Raw genomic sequence first — 22,917 nt, 5'->3', positions numbered from 1 at the left:
ATCCACTGATTTCTATGACATCAGTGGATATAATCGGGGGATATAATTTTTATCTACTGCCCATGCTAGCCGGGCAGGATACCTTTGCTTGGCAGTGGTCATACTAGAGACTATGTTAACAACGACGAAGACCTGAATCGCCATACTTTGGGAACTTGATATTGTTTTCGGAGAATAAAGGCGAATAAAAGATGAATCAGTATTTGTCTCTGATTAATACAAAATTTCTTCTCCTGAGATTTGAAAAAGGTTTTGGAGTTATTTAAAATATACATAATTACATATTATATTATTGCGACGTAAATTATGTTGAAGATTCTTATTAACATAATCGTCAAAAGAACAACTGAAACAGAAAATAAAATAAAATTTCAAGAAAAAATTCTCCCGAATGACTAACATTGGAGATATTCACTTTGAATAGGATCTCGTTGAATAAGGCTTTGAATGAATAAAAAATTTAATATGAATGTAAAATGATTTTCCCTTCTTTGATCTCTTTTACTACAAAATTTCAAAGTCAAATTAGAATAAGATAATTATTCAGACAATTTTAATGTGCGAAATTATTTGATTTACTGGTCTCATTACAGACATGATAATATTTTCAAGGAAGATGAATGTTATTTAAAACTTTGAAAGTAAAGGCGCAAACAAATCAGATGCGGTTGACGAACGCGACATTCTAATGTAATTATAACTTAAAGTTAATAACAGGTTTTCATACATAAGTAGGTACCTACCAAAAATAGCATACAGCTTGATGGGAAGGGTACGAAGAACGTTGTGTCCACAGACCAAAGTGATCAATTATAATATTAATAATTAATTAATTAATACGGCTACTAGAACTTCGCACTGCCGGTACATAATTAAATTATATTAACAAGTAGGTAGAGGGTCTTTAAATAGAACAATATATGCCTACATATATTGTATTGGTTCTAATAGATTGGTTTGGTTGTATTGGTTTTAAAGGCAAAGTACCAAATAATATTATATTAGAGCAAGCTAGTATTCCTATTTATTTTTAAATAATGAAACATTTACATTTTACCAATTAGCCAATAGACGCTCTGATAGGCACAAAGATTGCGATGCAAAATACATAGAAAGTATTTGTGTAAATTGCCCTTTATTTTATTCTATTGGTCTATTAGATATACCTAAGTGAAATAGCATTGTTTTCTCAGAAAACATTTTAGTGGCAAAGTTACCAGCATGTATGGCTGCAGACCAGAGCTAAATTTTATTGCGAACAACTTAAACTTGAAGTAATAACAAGAAGTTATCTTATTTCCTGCAAACGTTCGTAGTTATTTGTTTTCTTGCAACAGTTTGAGAAGTTCCGGTAGGAGTTAGGACGTCGCGTCGTGTAGACGCTAATTAAAGGCACAATTTTATAATGGTTCTTACTATATTTTCTGGTTTTATTTAAATAATATAGATCATGTCCGTGAATTATTAGTCTGCGTGGATTTAGGTTTCAAAAAATCTCTTGGCAGCAAACTTTCCGAACCTTTTGAAGTTTGGAACAAGACTTCGCAATTGTCATATCTAGGTAGATATGACAATGCGAATATAAAAGTGTCAAGTTTGAGTAGATCATTACGTTGTACTTGTACGTATTAGCTGGATACTGACAAATGCAAAGTACCTACGTTTCTTACATTGCAATGTTATTTAAGCAATTAAATTCACACCAATTGCGTACACGTGATACGTGCGTAGTGATGCGCGTAAACCCCTAACACACCGGGTTACGCATACATCCACGCTTTACGCAAGTAGTGTGCCATGTTTCATACAGTTCCATACATAACAACGCAATGGTACGCGCTACGTCTGATCTTACGCAACGCTTACGCAGCCTGTATGAACGAGCTATAAATCTTTTAGATCACTTCTCATGGAATCAAGTTTATACAAATCTCCATTTACATCCTTTAATCGAAAAAAGTAAATAAATCTGTGCAAACACCATGGAACATTTGAGAAACTGAATGTATTCGTCTTATAAATTATGCTCCATTCCGATTTGCGATAACTTTTTTCACGCTAAAACTTTTCCTTCCGCGAATAAATCAAGATGACGCTGGCAATTTACTTGTTTGACAGAAACCACATCAACTCTCGGCCAGCGATGGCGTCACTTACCAGAAAATGGATTCATTAGTCGCGAAGCAGGAAGTTCACTTTTGTAATATCTATCTACGAATAGGTCTTTAGGTACCACGAATAAAAATTCCTGGTAATACCTACCTATGTCTTTACTATACTCCAAAGAAATACAATTTGTAAGGGAAATAAATAGTTTTATTTGAAAACAAATGCGTGGATTACGGGGTTGTTTTTAGTTTTTTTGTTCTGTCTTGGTTTTTTTCTTGTTTTGTGTGCAATCTATCTATATTCAAAATTTCAGCTAAATCGGTTCAGTCATTGTGGCATGAAGGAGTAATAAATATTCACACATCCACATTCAAAATATTATTAGGATAAGGATACATATTAGTATTTACTGACCATCTCACTCTTAACTTTAGTATTAATATTTTAATATATATCAAGACTTACTCGTATCTCTTAAATATACAAATTAAAACAGACTGAACACTCTCCAGTTTTTCAAAAAGGCACCTACCTATCTACTTTCGTATTCATGGAATGCATATAGGGTAAAATCAGCTTTGAAACTTTTAAGCCCAACTCTTTTAATTATGCCACGTTTTATAAACTTTTTGCTCTGATTACTATCATGTGTATAGTAGAAAATGTTTTTATAGCGTGTACTATAGCGCGTCGAGGTCAGGTCCATACAAAAGAAGCCGCTCAAGCATAATCAGTGCGACCAAGTTTACACGCGGTTGTTGTCGCACTGATTATGCTTGAGCGTTGTCGACCTGATTGTGCTTGAACAGCAGAGTTAACCAACACCATACATATAAACACCATATTGTTTGTACTCTTCGTTGGTACTCATTGGTTGTTATAAGTATAAAAATCTGTAACAAGTTTTAAAACTTGCATAATATTTTAAGCTAAAAAATATACGCTAAGCTAACCCGTTTTAAGAATAGTCCGTACGAAATGAGAACTCACTAGCCATTTTTACTTCTATTTCAAAAGTACAGTTAACTTTTAAAATATGGACTAAAATCGCACTTTTGACACGAAAGTTGACACAAAGTTATAAAGGCGAGTGAGATCTCATTTTGTACGCATTATAAATATTTTGTTAACATGTAATATGGGTATACTAGTGAAAGAATAATTATTTTTACTCATGAAGTCATTCATCTGGATTTTTTTTAACAAACATTGCAATCATTCGATTTTACTGATTATAACAGTGAATCTGATGGAATTTTCAGTTTTGCAAAGCTTCTGGTGACTGGAGTTGATAGATGGATGTGTAACTTAAAGCCGTAAAGTCAATACATTACTACCCATTTTATTACTCGTTTTATATCGGAATGGCCGTGTCGTCGTAAAATCAAATGTTTATTTATCGTAACAATTCAGATTAGCTTTTCCGCGACAGCCTATTAACTGGTAATCGCTTCGAGATAAGCTTTAAATACAGTCGTAATGAGCTTGCATGGCTTCACTAGTTGGATGTAAATTTAAGGGGCTTTTGGCTTACGCTTTCATAGATTACGTGGTTTTAAAATAATATTAAATCTGGTTTTGGGAGAAACATTTAATGCTTGCACTAAATTTATATTATAAAGGCAAAAGTTTTATGTATGCGTGTGCGTGCGCGTATGTTTGTGCGTGTGTTGTGTGTGTGTGTGTAGAAAAAAAAGTCAAACATTTACCTATAAGTTAGGGATGCAGAATGCAATGTGAGATGAGCAAGTTACGCCAGCAAATTCTAATTTGTTTCAATGAACTTGAAAACGTCGTGCAGCACCTACCATGGAGGCCTAGCATTAATGATGTAATGATTTTGCTTGGTGGCAAACTGTGCAAAATCTCACCGGTGTTACCTTCATTAATCACCTCCCTTTGTGTAGGACATGTTGATTAATCTCACATCTCACCTCATTAAGCTAATTAGTTATGACCTCATTTTGTTCCCGAATATCGTCTGACCCGTATTTCATTAAAAAATTAAAGGCACCTAGGTATGCAAAATATAAATCCATATTATTATCAACACTTCCGTACCATCACACTAATATTATAAAGGCGAATGTATGTGTGTATGTTTGTTACTTTTTCATACAAAAACTAGTGAACTATGTGACTGTTATAGTTACCTTGGAGTAACACATAGGCTTCTTTTTAACCCGGAAAATCAAAGAGTTCCCACTTGATTTTAAAAACCTATATCCACTCGAACGAAGTCGTGGGCATTAACTAGTTGGGTAATAATATCTAACTGAGTTAAAACGTAGGAATTTTGAGGTAAGTAATTATTTTGCCCGTCTATAGAAATAGGAAAGTATTCATACTGCCTGGTCCTCGTAATAAATTCCAGCTTTCTCAAACCTTGATTTTTTATTGGATTATATTATTTGGATTGGTATGGATATACCTACAACGTTATAAGTATCTATAGGGTAATTTACTTTTATAGGATAGTGTGATGTTAAATATTTGAATGGCATTTTAAATTAAATTGTGGGTCAAAGTTTGATAATCCACTATTTGTGATTTCACAATGATTACTCAAGTGATTACTTTGGTAATCACTTGCTTTCACAGGATAGCAAGACATACTTTTTTTCTTGTAATTTCACATTAAATTGGTGTCTTAATTTTGGTGATCATTTACTATTTTTGGTTGTGTAAGGGGTTTATTGTATCACGTTATTTTTTTGCAATATCTGGTGATAAGTTAAACATAAGCCATTTTAAACCTCAAGTTTCCTGTAGTGGAATATCAAAGTGAGCCAAAACAGCCCGCTTGTTGGTATGGCGATGAGCTTCAAAATAAACTTTGGATTTGAATGCATAAAATATTCAGGGTGCACTCATCGCAGGCTCCAGGTGTTTATGATACTTTAAAAGACAATAAGTCTTCTCTATATAATATTAGGCTTATGTTTAACTTACCACCAGGTATAGTAACATATAACAGACAAAAATAGTAAATGATTACCAAAATTAAACCCGCATTTTAATGTAAAATTACAACCTAAGTTTTAACATCTCGCTATCCTATTTAAGCAAAATGACTCCAAATAAATCATTGTTAACCCAAAAGTAGTAAATGATCACCAAAATTAAAACAGCATTTTAATGTAAAATTATAACCAAAGTTTTTACATCTTGCTATCCTATTTAAGCAAACTGGCTCCAAAAAACTCATTGTTAGCCCAAAAATAGTTAATGAAAACCAAATTATTAACCATATTTTAATTTAAAATGAAATGCAAAAAAATAAAATCTCGTTATCCGATTAAAGTAAATTACCCTCGGCAAAAAAAATATTTTGCCAAACACAGTAAAGTAAATTTACTCCTAACCTTTTTGTCTCCAAATTGATTAACCACTACAAAAAAAAATTATCTTGAGCGTTTCGTTTACAACCAAATGCTATACCTAAAATAAAAAATAAAACTCTTACAATTTCAATAATCCCTTTTTTAATTATTGAAACAATCATTAAAAAGATAGTCCTCTTAAAACTAATAATAAACAGTTCAAAGATCTTAAAACTAAACTAATAATAAGCATTTAAAAAATCTTAAGAAGAATCAGTCTTCTGTATTAATTCACTGCACAATTAATGCTTTCTTAGCTTTGGCTGGTCGTCCTCTTTTGCGCTTCATGCCAATCGGAATAGCTCTGGCCTCTGAAGGTGGCTGGACGTGCTTAAGCCGAATCGCCAATCCAACGAGATGCTTGCAAATGTAATCTTTGAGAAACTTTGGGCAATTGCATGTGCCGTGTAACCAATTTTCCTTTTCTCGGGGCATTATAACTTCCCACTCTCTAAAATGTTGCTCTTTGTATTCGTCAAAGGTCTCCCATGGCTTTTCATAATTTTTGCAATCTAAATCCGACCCAGCTGGAATTCTGTATGAGCAAACTAGCTCAGTACTATTCTTTAATGGCACCTGCTTCGACAGTTTTGCCCATTGGTAACTTTCTGTCCACATCTTTAAAGATACTGTCGGCAGTTGAGCGAACCGTCTCTCAGTATTATTAATCACGTATTCATTAGACCAGTCCTTGACTATATCAGAAGCAATTACTAAGAACCGCGCCAAAGGATGACGCTCACGAAGCGTGCCACCATCTTTTATTGTTTTATTGAAAGATTCCAGAGCATTGTTTGTAGCAGGAGTCCCCAGAGATGCGCCCAAATACCAGAAACGATTTAGTATTAGCCATTCATTTTCAAAGTATGTAACAAAATCTTTTTCGGCTTTCCACTTGTCCAAAAATTTTTCGCTGGCTCGATCAAATATTTCCTGAGTTGAGGCACACTGTAAAGCATCAATATCTTGTAAGATCTCTTTTTGGGATTTCTTTTGCACACTTTGCTCTACTCTTGTTTGCATCTTCTTTTTCGCATGCGCCCAGCACATTCTTATGACTGTATCTGTTCCAAATGTGCACGCAAAGGCAGTTTGTATAGCCTTCGCTGCATCACAGACCAAAACTTTACAACTTAAAGTGTATGAAAATATTGAGAAAACTGCTTTTTTTAATGCGGAAAATAAAAATATGAAGTCTTCCGTTCGTTCAGCTGTTGTCACAGCTAATCCAAATGGGTGAAAATGTTTATCTCTGTCTGTAGTTCCAATCACAAGTACTGGAAACCCTTGCCAAATGAGCTTATATGTGGCATCCGCGTGAAGAACAGAACATTGGCGTGATAGACCAATTAAATATTTCGTCGTTAACATGAACCGGAAGTTCTGATCTAAATCATCTTCAGAAATTTCATACGCCAAAACAAAAACTTCGTGACCGTCATCAGGTATTTCAGAGTTTTCTTTTAACCATAATTCAAGCTGTCCCAAGCTTATTACCGATGGCCCGTATTTTTTCTTACGTATGATTTTAAGATAATTGTTTAACTGTAACTTAGTCGGCAGAACTAGTCCATTAATTTTACTTAAGTTCTTCATAATAGATTTAGGTTTCAAACGCAGTTCGAATAGTTTTTCTATTTCCTTTTTCGTTGCCTCATTTATTCCCCTAGTCGACTGACAGTCAGAATTTTCATGGTCGTGACATGTTTCAGTACGAAATAATAATATATCATCACACGATGCGTCAAATAAAAGATAAATCGCGGCAGAACACTGAATTTCAGCCCGAAGCTTCACTTTGTTACAACGATAGTAACGTTTTACTCCTTCTTCAGTCGTATGAATTTTTTGTATTGACCAGGTCTTCTCATTTTTGATAAATTCCTCAGCGCTCCGCACAGTTATAAATTTTCTTTCAAAAACCCAAACTTTATTTTGCCTTCGACGTTTTTTCGTATGCTCTGTGATTTTATATTCGTCTTCATCTGATTCCGATGAAGTACTCAACAGCGGAGCACACGAACTCGGTCCCGCTAAGTTTTCATTCGCCATTGCAAAGAAGATAGATATCAAAACACACCCAATAAAAGCAAGTGCTCGCACGCGACTAAATTGGCGATCGTGTCCGGGCGTGCGCGGCGCTTGCGGTGTGGTGGGAGAGGATCGTAAGCCGCAGACATAACTTAATATGGCATCATAATGCTTCATTTGGTAATAAGCCTACATTTTATGTCAATCATAGTGGTTTATTTAGGCAGAAATAGCGCATTAATTTGCTCGCTAAGATTTGGTGATCATTTACTACATTTGGTGTTCGAATACAATTTGAAGTGCAGTCGTGACTAAAATAGCTAGTACTATTGTAATTTTAGACGTTATTTATCTGGTGTTAAGTATATATTTTTGGTAAAAGAACTAAGGGTATCAAAGCATTTTATGGTGATCATTATATTTAACCCCATAATATTATACTAATCAACCTCAAAAGCACTAAATTGTGTTATATATGTATAGTCAAATGCTGAAAGTCTGCTGACATAATAGTGAATCGGATGGACGGACGAATGGATAGACAGATAGACGGACGAACAAAAAAAAAATGAACAGAAAGACAGACTTTCGCACTTAAGTAATATTTTAGTAAATTCATCATCTAAATGTTTAAATGTGTAAATATACATAAATATGATATACAATGAGATATAAATGAAATAGTAATCTCTCATATTATATTGCCTGTGATCTTTATCTAAAGAGCTTTGCAAAATTTTACTTGAATTATAATAATGGTTTCTATTCTTTTGATAGAAATTTCAAAGAATAGCTTTTATTATCCATAAAGCCGAATGATTTTTTAAATTAGTCTCGCATAATATGTAAGCACCATTTAGTTCTCTGAAATTAATTGAAAATTGGTACATTTCATCTCTTAATATCATTGCCGCAAATCGTCGGTAAATCCCAGGTAAGCTTCTTATGCGATATATCTTTGAAACGTTTAGATAGGTTTTAGTTCCCGTTATCGGTTAAATTTCATATTGAAGCCGGTTATTTTCCCAATACCTACCATGAGAGCGCTTGCAGGTGTCTATGATGGTTTACAGTTTTCACTTAATATTATTATTGAACCAACTACTTAAGAGTAGATAATAGGTCCGCGAAGATTTAGGTTTTTAAAAATTCCCTGGGAACTCTAATTTTCCAGGATCAATAGTAGTCTACGTCATTTTCCAGCGCAGTTTTACGACTAGTTCTTTAACTAAGTATACCATGCAATATATCACGTCACGTGATCGAAGGAAAAATGAACAAATAAACGCATTTTCGCATTTATGACATTGGCAGTGCAGTCTAATGTTGTTCTCAAAATTGTGCTCTAAGATCTTTAACAGAAAACTATTTTGTAGAGGTTCCATAAGTTCAAAACTCATTTTTGGCGCAAAGAAACAACCTCGCTGGTCAGCAAGCATCCCTAACATCATTCAACATCTGCATGCCTTATAAAGTTAGTACTTAAGTTAAATAGGTTAGCCACACATTTTACTCTATCTCTGGTAAAACATTTTCTCTTTTTCAAAAATAATTACGTACTAGATGAAAGGTTATAAGGTCGTAGAGTATCTAAATGGAGTAGAAAAAGTCATTTAGGGAAGATTTTTTTATGTTTCGAGTGCTTAAGAAAATACAAGATGTTTCAATTTCCAAACACGAATAAATATCGTTTTACCGTCCGAGTAAAGTATTTTTTTGTTTTGTTTGCTGTAACCCCTGAAACCAGGGTGTTAAAATGGTTAAAGCCATAGATTCATCTTAATCTAAGGTTATAGTATACCTAGTACAATCAATTGTACTTACAGGCGTTGTTGTATGAAAGGAAGTCAATTGACCGAGAAGAAATATTGAAATATACTCGTAGGACCCACTGTTTATTCAAAATTATTATTAAGTTGTAGGTTTTAGGTCAATTTATAAGAAAGTTCGTTAGAAAAAGTCGTTCAGGTAAGTAATTTTTTAGCACTAGGTACCTTTGCATGCTTCGAGCGCTTAATAAAATACAAGATATTTCAATTTCCAGCCACAGCTTTATCTTTTACCCTCATAGTAGAGTTTCTCTAAAGACCTCTCTTTGTTCATTGTAACATACAATGACAGGCGTTCTTGTACCAAGTGAACAGTGTGAAAGGAAGCCAAGACGGAAAAGAAATATTGAAATATACTCGCAGTGTCTTTTCTTTGTAGGCGAAGAACTTTCTTTTTGAATCGGCCATGCGATTAATACCACTTGAAATAGATATTTTCACAAGCGGGAAAGCGTATAAAAGTTAAACCTCTTTACTTTTATCATGCTGTGAACCGTGAATTGGAGTCAAATACTTTTTAACTTTATTTAAGGAAAAGCATGGATAAAGCGAGTACTTACCTTTTTTTTTTTTTTTTTTTATTCACTATAGGCAAGCGCTTGACCACAATCACACCTGATGGAAAGTGATGATGTGGTCTAAGATGGGACGCGCTTACCTAGAAGGTGCCTATTCAAGATGGATCTCTTGTAGGTAGATATCGAATGCCACTCTATCGCTTAAGCACCTAGCTTCTTTACTATCCATAATATAATAACTCAAAATTAAAAAAAAAACCCCCCGAACAAAAACCTCTATAAGAAAACTAGAAAAGAGCTGATAACTTTCAAACGGCTGAACTGATTTTCTTTGATTATAGCTAAGAACACTCTCGATTAAGCCAAGCCACCTTTCAAACAAAAAAAAACTAAATTAAAATCGGTTCATTCGTTTAGGAGCTACGATGCCACAGACAGATACACAGATACACACGTCAAACTTATAACACTCCTCTTTTTGGGTTGGGGTTAAAAAGCTCTACGACATCTATGAAAAGCTCAATTGCTTACATTTGAACGTCAAAGCGGACGCTTATAACGTCAATACAATTAGAAACTCAGATGCTAATATAAAAGATCGCTCAGGAGTGAAATTAGTTGACGTTAGTACAGTCAGTTTTCCCCTCCAATTATAATATGGGTACCTTCAAGCCAAGAGTGAATAGGCATCTTCTAGACAAACGCGCTCCATCTTAAGCTGCATCATCACTTACCATCAGGTTTGATTGCAGCCAAGCGCTAATCTTTTAATTAAAAAAAAAGGAAGATGCCTTCTTTTTTCAAATCCATGAGAAATTCGGCAGGTTGCACTGTACGACCAGGATTTCATAAATTATGAATATATTCCCAATATTCCTAACAAAAATTCGATATTTGTCACTCTATCAATATGACACAGGTAAGCAGTAATGGAAAAAATAAGTAGGTATTATGAATTATGAAAAGGGGAGAAATATTTGCAACGTTTATATTTTCACTCGCTCTTCTACTGTTTATTTTTACACTTCTTGACGAAGAACTCTTTCTACTCTGACGTCCATAAATAAGTAGATAGAGCTATTTCCACCTTACGAACTGTTTTGCTACTTATTTGTAGCTGAGTGGATATGATCCGGTTCTTCTGTCAGATGAATTTGTGTCGGATAATTGTATAAAATCTTTATCTTTACCTACTAATTGTGATGATACTATGATGTATGACTCCTATAAAACATAATAAACAGTTAAATTATGTAAATGATAAAAAGCGCGGATTTGACTCACTCCAGCAATACGTGGGACTACAATTTCACAATATAGCATAACATTTTTGTTAATTAAATGTTTGCAAAAAGAGCAACCACCGTGTTTCTTGCTGGTTCTTCTCTGTAGGAAAGGCACTCCAAACCAGCTGTGTTAGATTCCTGTGATGTTTTAAAAGAACTTTTGAAAGTTTATATAAATAAAAAAATGTAAATAAAGTAATAAACTTATCGAATATTGTTAGCAACCCTAAACGCGTGGACCGGCCGTTTACAAGTGTAAATTAAAAATTTATAACACCCCCGACAAGTGAAGGTTACAGTAACTAGAAAAGAGCTGATAACTTTCAAACGGCTGAACCGATTTTCTTGGATTATAGCTAAGAACACTCTCGATCAAGTCACCTTTCAAACAAAAAAAAAAACTAAATTAAAATCGGTTCATTAGTTTAGGAGCACGATGCCACAGACAAATACACAGATAAACAGATACACACGTCAAACTTATAACACCCCTCTTTTTGGGTCGAGGGTTAATAAAATAAGAGTAAACGAATATCTACGTAGATACTTTTGTTACAATGCTTAGGCAAAAGGTCAAGCTAAATTTTGTCTACGAAAAGGTCAATCAAATTTCATAAAAGATAAGTAAGTAGGTACTTACGAAAAAAACCATGTGGGCGAAATGCTTTGTAATAAATATCGTTTCTTTAAATAAATGATATTAGACTATCTTTTTAACCGACTTCCATAAAGGAATTGGATGTCAATTCAGCCCGGTTTTTTTTTAGGAAGGTAGTGAGACTGAAAAATCTTTGATAAAGTCTACTTTGACTGTGCAATACAGTTCTTTATGAGGTACCTAAATTTTTCTATCCTTTATTTTGTTAGATAAGTTTTGGAGCGATTGTAATTATGTGAATCAATGAAGAAATATCCCTTAATCGGAATTTTCTGCCCATTAAAATATCTGCTGCCCATAGTCATTTAAAATTACCACAATATATAAAACATGCCAAACATTTTTATAAATGTTTTAGAATAGGTAAGTTCCATACAGCGTTGCAGTGCATGCGGTTAAAAAGAGCAGTGAAATAACATTAGAATACCAACCGGCTTTAGCTTTGAAAGTTTCTACTCAATCCGATTAGCGGTTTTAATGTTAAAATCTACTAGCAGTGTTTAATTTAAGCGATAATTTTTCCTGCAATTTTTTTACACTACTGCTTTATATGAGCAACTTTTGTCTTCCTTCAGTCCCTCATTATTAAAGTGTCAAGAAGCATGGTTACTATCTAAGTTGCAGTAGGTACAGTATCTTGCACCTTCAAAAGAATTTTTTGTACTTTTAGTCTACTTTAAGTAATTGCGGAAACAATAAAATCGCATGTGCTTAGATCCCTCCGACATCAATAGTGCTTGTCATAAAACAATAAGAAGGATTCATGGAAGGATCAGTTTATTATTGAAAGTCAAAACATAAAAACCACGAAACGCATCGAATCAAGTAGGTTCAAAAATTAGCTTAAAATCTTTTTACTAGCTTTACTTACCCACTTTAACTCGACCACTTCAATTTGTGATATTATAAGCAGAATTAAGATTTCTAGCGAATCGATATTCAACTCACCGCTTATAGTCGTCGAATTAGTTTGAAACTTTGCTAACTTATGTAGATCTGGGGACAATACAATATTCTGGTGCTGAACTTTGAAGATCAATGGAGAGTAATTGCTCTATATTAATTTATTCACCATTTTACAACCTCGTTGGTCTAGGCCAGAGGTCTCAAACTTTTTAGCCTAAGGGTCTCACTAATAATTCTTACATTAGTCCAAAGGGCCAATCTACAAATGAGACATTTAAACAGGTTGGTAATCGAATGTTAATAAAACATTTGGTAGCTTATTAATTTGTTCGACTTCTACTGATTATGAATACAATGTAATGATAGTAAAGCTCGACGACCTCAGTGGCGCACTGAAGCACTGTAGTCTTATAAGTGGAAGGTATGATTCCCGGCAAGGCTATTTGGTTTTTTTTTAATTTCTATATCGTCTCTGTTCTTGCGGTAATCATCGGCTGTGGCAAGGCCGTGCTGCCAAGCCATCCGGTACAATGCCTTGTAGAATACGATAATCGGTATGCCTTTAGTAAAATCTGCCATGCCTCTTCGAAGTTAGTCCACTTCCATCTTAGACTGCATCATCACTTAACATCAGGTCAGAGATGATCATTATAATATCAGCCTGTGGACGTCCATTCTTGAACATAGGTCAATAGGTCATCAGATCTATTGAACGCCATCACACCCTGTCCTCAGACTTTCTCCTGCAGCCGCTTTCCGCTACCCCCTTTTTAACCGACTTCCAAAAAAGGAGGAGGTTCTCAATTCGTCGGGATCTTTTTTTTTTATCATCAGTCAATCGTGCTGGAGGACACCTTAGACACAGTACTCCAACGCTTTTGATCTCGTGCTAAATGACGACTTAACGACTCTGCCATATAGGTCCCGGAATTGCTGGGGTCGTCGTCTCGGGTCACTCATTTACCGCACGATTGCTCTGTCTAGATGGCTTCGACGAACCTCTGATAGGTACCAAGATACTATCCTTATTCTGTGCTACTACTTTATTTTAATAGGCTCCAACAAACTTGTGTTCTACTTATAATACTATTATCTCTTGGTTAGTTGGCTAATCTCCATTGAGGTAAGTCTTGGTGGGAATTGACTTATATTAATTAACCCCCGACCCAAAAAGAGGGGTTTTATAAGTTTGACGTGTGTATCTGTGTATATGTCTGTTGCATCGTAGCTCCTAAAAGAATGAACCGATTTTCTTTTAGTTTTTTTTTGTTTGAAAGGTAACTTGATCGATAGTGTGCTTAGCTATGATCCAAGAAAATTGGTTCAGCCGTTTGAAAGTTATCAGCTCTTTTCTAGTTACTGTAACCTTCACTTATCGGGGGTGTTATAAATTTTTAATTTACACTTGTTTATAAATTGTGATGAATTATTATTTCATTTCATATTATTTTGCTTCTATTATTTGTACGTTAAGCACGTCCAAGTAATAGAACGGAATTAGTAAATCAGTTTATCATGGTTGCCCTGTAATAAACTGTGTCGCATTGGACAATTATGTACAGAGATCACGTAGCCGAGCCTCCCTGATAACAGGTGTAATCCAATCAATTATACTAGTGCTCCAATTGTGATACTGTGTAGGCTGAAGTGGGAATTCTATTTCGAAATATCCTAAATAGGTAACATTTCGAAACTGTGTTTAACACGGTTTAGTAGATTTCAATTTCAACATAGATGAATCATTACAAAAAACTTACCGTTAAATTTTTTTTACATTAATTTTATTTTGCACTCAAATCTGTCTATATATGAATGTTTTTTGAAACAGTATAATTTTGCTCCACTTTCGTGTAAAAAACAAACTTAGGTACTTACTGTACGTCCATTTGTTTGCTGTATTATATCATTTTCAATAAGCAATCAGTAACTTTTTTCCTAAGCTGACTCCTAGTTCCATGTTAGATCCATATGAAAATATATAATTTCCTAAATATCGTAGCTTCATAGCGTTCGTAGCACCATCGTAGCTAAGTATAGGAAATGATATATATATAACCCATTGTAATGCTAAATTTTCATAAAATTATTGTTTACAATTGAAAAATTGCAGTACAAAATAACTAATGATGCCTAAAGTATAGGATACACTTGCAGTAGTTTAGTACCTACTAACTATGATCTATGTTTATGATGTAAGGTTGTATGTATGTATATACTATGTAAAACCAGTCAAGTGGGAGTATTTCTGAATTATTTCTTTTCTGAGCTAGAACACCGCAATAAACCGTGAAAGAAAAAACCAAAAAATGTTCGATTGTTTTGGTAACAATTTACAAACTATTTTATAAATCGTTGTTTTCATATAACATACCGAAATTTCATATTCTTGACCAGTTTCGTTTTTAAGATAGTCCCCCAGCACAAAAATATTCTAAAATCATTTCGTAATGTCTATGTGACAGACGGACAGACAGCAGAGTGACAGACAGTATAATGTAACAGACAGACAGCAAAGTGACATTGACATGGCTCCGTTTTTATGCTTTGGTTACGGAACCCTAAAAAGTACAACTATGGTCTTTCGGCAGAAAATAGTGAGGATCGCTTTGCACATAGCTACGAGCACTACCTACGAGTGTGCGCTACGAAACAGCTATCCAAATATTTCACACTTACAGTGAAATAAATTACCGGTGTCGTTTGTTTTGCTGCTCCTTCAACGTAGATACGTAAATCACCGGTACTAACAAACAGGCACAGGAACGTGTACCTATTGCACAGTATTTTATTTTCTGTCAGACATTTACTCGTTATTTTTTAACCCCCGACCAAAAAAGAGGGGTGTTATAAGTTTGACGTGTGTATGTGTTTATCTGTGTATCTGTGTATCTGTATATCTGTCTGTGGCATCGTAGCTCCTAAACTAATGAACCGATTTTAATTTAGTTTTTTTTGTTTGAAAGGTGGCTTGATCGAGAGTGTTCTTAGCCATAATTCAAGAAGAGGTTCAGCCGATTGAAAGTTATCAGCTCTTTTCTAGTAACTACTAGTTACTGTAACCTTCAGCGGGGGTGTTATAAATTTTTAATTTACACTTGTTTATGTAACAATTTGGGGCTTCTTCATAGCCACATTATATGCTTTTTTTAAATTATACAGACCAGCGCTTGGCTGCAATCAGATCTGCTAGCAAGTGATGATGCAGCCAAGATGGAGCGCGCCTGCCTAGAAGTCGCCTATTCACTCTTGACTTGAAGGTACCCATATTAAAAGTGGGAGGAAAAACTGATGCCGATGATGACGATGATTCTGAGGTATATAGCTACTACCTATGCAGCACAATCGCTACCCATACTATAAATGCAAAAGCGTGTTTGTTTGTTGATCAAACTGATTCTTTGCATGGATATACTTAATTAAAAACCTGCAGACATAGACAATTTTTTATCTCGGAAAATTAAACAGTTCCCATGGGATTTTACAATCTAAATGCACACGAACGAAGTTGCGGGCATCCGTTAGTATTATTTCAATAGTAAGTACCACTTTGTAGTGTAATAAATTATATCATAGCAGATGTAGTCAATGAATGGATTACAGAAAAATTCACAGATTATTACTTTGATCTTACATCACAAGTCACATATTTAAAAAATAATAAGGAAGCCTCTCTCATTGATATCACTTTGCCCAGATTTGCCTTTAGGGACAGCCAAGCCTAAAGAATACCTACCTACCTATTGAAATCAGTCAATGGGCTGGCTTTGATACCGTCAAATCAGTAAGTGATTAGATTAGGGACCAAGAATAAATAATAGTTATTGCTTGTAGCAATAAAGTTGCCTTTGCATGATTTTGCTCTTGTAAATTCCCATCTGTATTTTCACATGTCATTTCTACCTTCTTTTAAGGATAAAGTGCTCTTGCTCGTGAAGAAATATAATAAATTCGTGGTCAAAGTTTGCCATTTAATGTTTACTTTTCTTTTTCTTTCGTTAGTTAAGTTTCTTAGAATCGTCGAAAGCTTTCCTGTAAGCTGATTTAGAATTGCACACTTGTTAGAACTTTGAACTTTAATTACTTACGAGTATCTTGTTTTTCTCAGTTTGCAGTGAACACTGATATATAAATTCCTTGCTATTTCAGCGCTTTCTAAGCATATTAGGGGTCTAAAACATAAGACATAAGTCTAGTGTATGTTGAAGACTTGTGTGGAGTCAGATACTGGGAGCCTAGGGAATTATTATCAAAACAAAACCCCTACCATCTTTTTATGATTACAGGCATCATGACCCTTATCAATATGAAAAATGACATAGAAATATCAAAACATATTATTTATTTTCAGAATTGTCTTTTAGTTTTTAAATAAAGCCACCATTTTGAATTTTCTCGTGATATGTTCACATGAAATACAAAATTTTGCCACTGGTTATGTTTAATAATGTAAAACGCCGGGCAAGGTCCTCCCATTCGTGTAATATTTAGGAGCTATTTAGACCTCCGAGCAGTTCGCTTTGCCCCTGTGGGAAAATTGAGAGTGAAGTTAGTGCTAATGGCCCATATGGGAGCAACTTCACTCCGCTGATACCAACATACATACAACCATAACAATATAGTCGTAGAGCATTTTCTAAGGGTGATCGTATACCACGAGACAACCCGCAAGAAGCGCGCCTGACACAATTTTCAATACTGAAAATGCACGTGACGTCTGCACCCAGAGACGGACGGATCGGGCGCATCGAAAAAATGCTTCTCAAAGGCTGGATACCTTTTTAAAGTACCTATCTAACTAGTACCTAGAGTGCAGATCTTTGAAGTTGGTATAGTGGAATCACAGCCTGAGGATCAAAACATATAAGTAGTGAAGTAGGCGTCAAGTTAAAACGTAGTGATGATAAGCGTAGCGTTTAGAAAAACTAAAAAAGCTTCAAAAAATACAAAGTTTTAACTTCCCCAAGTAACATCTCCTTTATGCAATGGACTTTAGTTAATATACATTAGGTACTTAGTGCTGACAAAATTCCTGACTACATTTTGAACATCTTCGAATCAGCTACAATATTTATGCCTTGGGTCTCGATTTCTTGATGAAAATCTTACTTTGCAATTCACTTTGCTACATTTATAGTCTAGACGATTTGATTATATGACCTTAAAATAGCATACAAATATATTTAACTACGCTCAATTATTAATAAAATACGCTACGTGAAAAAGGCTTGTTTACTTATTCACGATGCAAAGCTGCCTGGTACTTAATTTGCAAAATGCTCCCAATAGTCTGCAATGCCATCGCATAATTACGAAAGTGTAATAAAAAAATACAACCAAAAATCTAAATACCAATACAAAAGGAAAAGGTGACGGACTGTCTGATCTATCAACGCACAGCTTAAAGGCCGATTCACACCAAGCACGTACACGTGACACGTGCGTAGTGACGCGCGTGAATCCGTAGACATAACTGCACGCATTACGTCTACGCGAACGTTCATGTCACACAAGCGGTCTCATACAGTTCCATACATTACAACGCAATGGTACGCGCTACGTCTACGCTTACGCAGCCTGTGTGAACGAGCTGTTAAAGCACTGGACGGATCGATTGGCACGCAGATAGCAGCTATTATGATGTGGGCATCCGCAAATAGAGAATTTTTGAAAATTCAACCCCTAATAAGTGGAAGTAAAATAGGGGTTTCGAATTTGCAACGTGGATGAAGTCGCGGGCATAAGCTAGTCAAACATTTTATATACTAGATTTAGATTTTTTTTAATTCCGTGGGAGCTCTTTGATTTATCGGGATAAAAAGTAGCCTATTTCATTCCCTGGAATGTAAGCTAACTCTGTGCTAAATTTCATCAAAATCAGTTGAACTGTTGGGCCGTGAAAAGCTAGCAGACAGACAAACAGAAAGATACACTTTCGCGTTTATAACGTAATATTAGTATGGATTAAACAATATTATGCTACTACCCGTGAATATATTTCGAATTATAGATACTTTACGTAGATATTTTGTGCTGCCCGGGCAGTCTGAAGCCGGGGCAGCTTCCTAGTTAAGTAGTTCAAAAAAATTTATTAGTTACAGACATTATTAAAATAACAGCTTTAATTACCGAAAATCGTTAATTGGACCAATTAACTACGTTATTACAGATTCTGCATTTTCGTATTACTGAAGTTAATAAAGTTAAGTATGATTAATTATATTTAAAACTCAAATAAATGCAATTTTGCAGTACGTCATAGTACCTACATATAGGCCATACTATAATGTATTATGTGCCTGGTAAACTCGAATACAAAGGTAAACTAGAAATTGAAATTTGCTTGTGACTCCAGCTATATTAACGCTTCAGGAAACATATCCTTTGTAGGTTTCAGTATGCCAGTACGTTTAGGTTACAAAACTCTGCAATAAATTGGACTTTATATACCTTTTTTATTATACGACTCGCCTCAGCTTCGCTCAGGTGGAATTTTGAAAATCTCTTAACAGGGCTCTCTCCGTCACTTACTCCATACAATCGTAGTTCCAATTTCATTTGAATATTAAGCAACCAAAGTCCATGAAATTTGGCAAACACATTCTAGAAACTAATATCTGTATGAAATTGGAACTACGATTGTATGGAGTTGCACGGGAGGTGTGTGTCTGTATGCTCGACCGTAGCAATAGGGAAATTTCCCTCCGAGCACAAGCTCAACACAAGCCCCGAGCACAACACAAGTTGTGCTCGGGGCGCCAGCTGGGCCGACGGTTGTACGTTGGAACTTCTATATATAGTGCAATTTGGTAAACGCTCTGTCAATGCGATTGAAAGTTGCGTGTTCTACTTGAGTTTCTAATTAAGCTACCCGTGCTGCCATCTAGACCGTGGGTCGTGAGTTATCAGGCTGAGGTTCATGTATCGAACGTAGATGATTGCTTGAATCTAGAAGCGACATCTTGTGAATGTGGCAACCGCTACCGATAGGGTTCAACAATTTTATTCAGAGAATTTTCTCTATCTTAAACACAAAATCACATAAAGTTTATATAAGTAAAGCTGTAGTACGTCGATATTACGTCAGGTAGTTTATGTTTTTAGGTATTATCATGTATAGATTTATCTACGAGTTCAAAATAATGTATCAACTACCTTCTTACTGAAATACAAGCTACAAGAGCGCGTTCAATACGCTCTTCGCAGTGTGAACGGGTTCATAACATAGAAAGTCGTAATGATCTTCTATGCTTATTTATCTTCTAAGTAAACAGTTAATATTATAGAGAGGAAAGATTTTTTTGTTTGTTAATTTGTAATCGATGAACTCTGAAACTAATTAACTCATTTTAATTTATTATTCTTTCATCATTAGTATAGGTAAGTTACTTTATCTTGAAGTAACATAGGATAAGTACATACCTAATAATATTGTATTTATAGGTATATCAAATTTCACCCGAGGAGCAAAGCCGGACGTATCAGCTAGTAACATTTCTATGCTTCATAGTTCATATGCAGATAAAAAGCCGCGTTGTAACGTTTTGATTCCATTATTGTAATATACCTACCTACCTCTAAGAAGTCAGAGATTTTCAAAATAACTTAACGAAATATCCATAGTTATGGTTAGAAATCGCAGCAGTTTAACGGTTATTACGCTGGTATTTGCACTAGTTGTAATAAATTGCCGACGTTGCAATATTTACGTGATACGCGCGGTAGGAATTAATGTAATTACCGTCACACAGCTATGCCGGCGTTACGCTCCGTATACTGCGGTGGATAATGCTGACAAATATATCTACGGGGTTTCGGAACGTTTGGATAACAATAATACCTACCTACTTATATTATTATAAGATATGATTATTACTTTACTACTTAATAAGACAAGATACTTATATTATTATAAGATACTAGCTGATACCCGCGACTTCATTCGCGTGGATGTAGGTTTTTTTAATTCCCGTGGGAACTCTTTGAATTCCGGGATAAAAAGTAGCCTATGTGCTAATCCAGGGTATAATCTATCTCCATTCTAAATTTCAGCCCAATCCGTCCAGTAGTTATTGCGTGAAAGAGTAACAAACATACACACACACACACACACATACAAACTTTCTCCTTTATAATATTAGTGTGAAGTGTGATTAAAAATCCCGTGGGAACTTTTTGATTTTCCGGGATAAAAAGTTGCCCATGTCAAGTTACCTCTGTTCAAAATTTTATATAAATCGGTATTTCTATCATACTCATTCAATAAAAAATCTTTCGATAAATCTTCGTTTCTTGAACTCTTTTCTAAATAAGTCGTGAAATAGTTCTCGGCTATTGCGAAAAAGTATAAAGTTTACATACTTTATTGTTAATTTCTTCGAAAAGTTAGGTAAGTAAGATTCAACAAGTGTAAATTAAAAATTTATAACACCCCCGACAAGTGAAGGTTACAGTAACTAGAAAAGAGCTCATAACTTTCAAACGGCTGAACCAATTTTTTTGGATTATAGCAAAGATCACTCTCGATCCAGCCACCTTTCAAACAAAATAAAACTAAATTAAAATCGGTTCAGTAGATTAGGAGCTACAATGCCACAGATACACACGTCTAACTTATAACACCCCTCTTTTTGGGTCGGGACTCGGGAGTTAAAAATAGTATTTAAATTAATATCTACTGAACCTTTTATATGTGGTCGGTTAAAAATAAGCCAAAAGTCCCTAAATAAGATCCTTTAGTAGAGTGTAACAGCGTGAATTGCTCATTTGCGAAAATACTAGATAGCAAACACAGGGCACAAAGAGCCCCGGAGGCATCGTAACACAACAACTTCTTGAACCCTTCACATTTGCTCTAATGCTGAACTAGAAATTTTACTCATTTACGTACGAATGGAGCGTAGTTATTTTAACTTAGGTACTGGACACATTTTGCACAAGAGGACCATTCTCAAAGTAGAATAATATTATTATTGTTTTTTTTTAAAGTGGTTTAAGTGTAGTATAAAATAAGTAAGTTGTTTTACCTTATATAAGATATATAACTAAGTACATTGAAATGGCTTCCTCTCCGAATTCATTCTGTATTTTATTAAAATCAAAGAATAACAATTTATTCCATCGATCTTCAATTATTTAGTCGATTAGGACGTGAAAACACCTTCATGAGATTTCTGACAAATCATTTCGAAAAATATGCATTGAGCTTTTTAAATAAGGGTAAGCAGTGCTTTTTTGCCTCTATGACTACACGCCACTGCCTAAGACCAGATGAATGCTCATTGGCTGTTTATGATGATGGATGATGAATTTATTAACCCTTACTAGCTGCTCGAAAGGACCAGCGTCTCTAAAGCTCTCTACACATCAAAGCCTAAAGTTGCCTTCAAACTACGGAAATATAATATAATATATAAATATCGCTCACCCTACTTTTAAATGTCATAAACAGTGACATTTAAAAGTAGGGTGAGCGATATTTATATATTATATTATATTCCGTAGTTTGAAATCAACTTCAACCCGGTAGGCTATGCCATATCAGGCTATCAACTCAGGCAATCCCTCTTCCTCTTTCGTCTTGGGCCACAGCCGTCAGCCAGTCTCAAATATTTCCCAGTTACTCTAGATAATGATTATTATTTGATGAATTAATGAATGAAAAATAAAATTATTGACAATTATTAATTTATGGTACAAAGTTCTTGATTATTCACAAATAATTAAAAAAGTTGAGACAACGTAGGCGTCAAATTATGCGAGAGTTTAATTAAAAAACTTTAGCTGAAGTTTTTGTGAATACGTAATAAGTTTACCTATCCACCTGTTTATAAGTTTGACACTTATTTAGCTTTTGATTCAGAATTTTTATTTTTTCAGAATTTAAATGATACGAAAGCTTAGGAATGAGTTGCCAATCAGCTTGATAGTTCTAATAGTTTATGTGATTTTGTAAAGTGGTGTTAATAAAAAAAGAATAACCGGCTGAGTTTGTTGTGGGCTCTTCTCAGACTTGGGCGTGTTTGGAACCCTCGTAGCTTTAGTTTTAAATTACTAATAGAAGATAAATGCACCTAAAAGGAACTTTATCAAGCCGTGGTTCGTATTAAAGACACTTCTTCAGTCGCGCCGCGGCGCGTCGCTCGTGAAATCGCCACGTTTTCGTCGCGCATTTTATATCTCTCAGGCTTTACTTATTAC

At 34.8% G+C, this 22,917-nt stretch overlaps 1 long non-coding RNA gene across 1 annotated transcript; it reads left to right on the top strand.

The window, feature by feature from the left end:
• The first annotated feature begins 3,082 nt into the window (after positions 1-3,082).
• LOC123871772 lies at positions 3,083-21,182 on the top strand. The gene is made up of 3 exons (XR_006797345.1): positions 3,083-3,234; positions 12,037-12,041; positions 21,171-21,182. It is a non-coding gene; the product is annotated as an uncharacterized LOC123871772 (long non-coding RNA).
• Positions 21,183-22,917: the final 1,735 nt, after the last annotated feature.

The sequence above is a fragment of the Maniola jurtina genome, chromosome 14 (genome assembly GCF_905333055.1).
Source record: "Maniola jurtina chromosome 14, ilManJurt1.1, whole genome shotgun sequence".
NCBI classification, from domain to species: Eukaryota; Metazoa; Arthropoda; class Insecta; order Lepidoptera; family Nymphalidae; genus Maniola; species Maniola jurtina.
The sequence above is the reverse complement of the archived record's forward strand: the minus strand, read 5'-3'. Positions and strand labels throughout refer to the sequence as shown.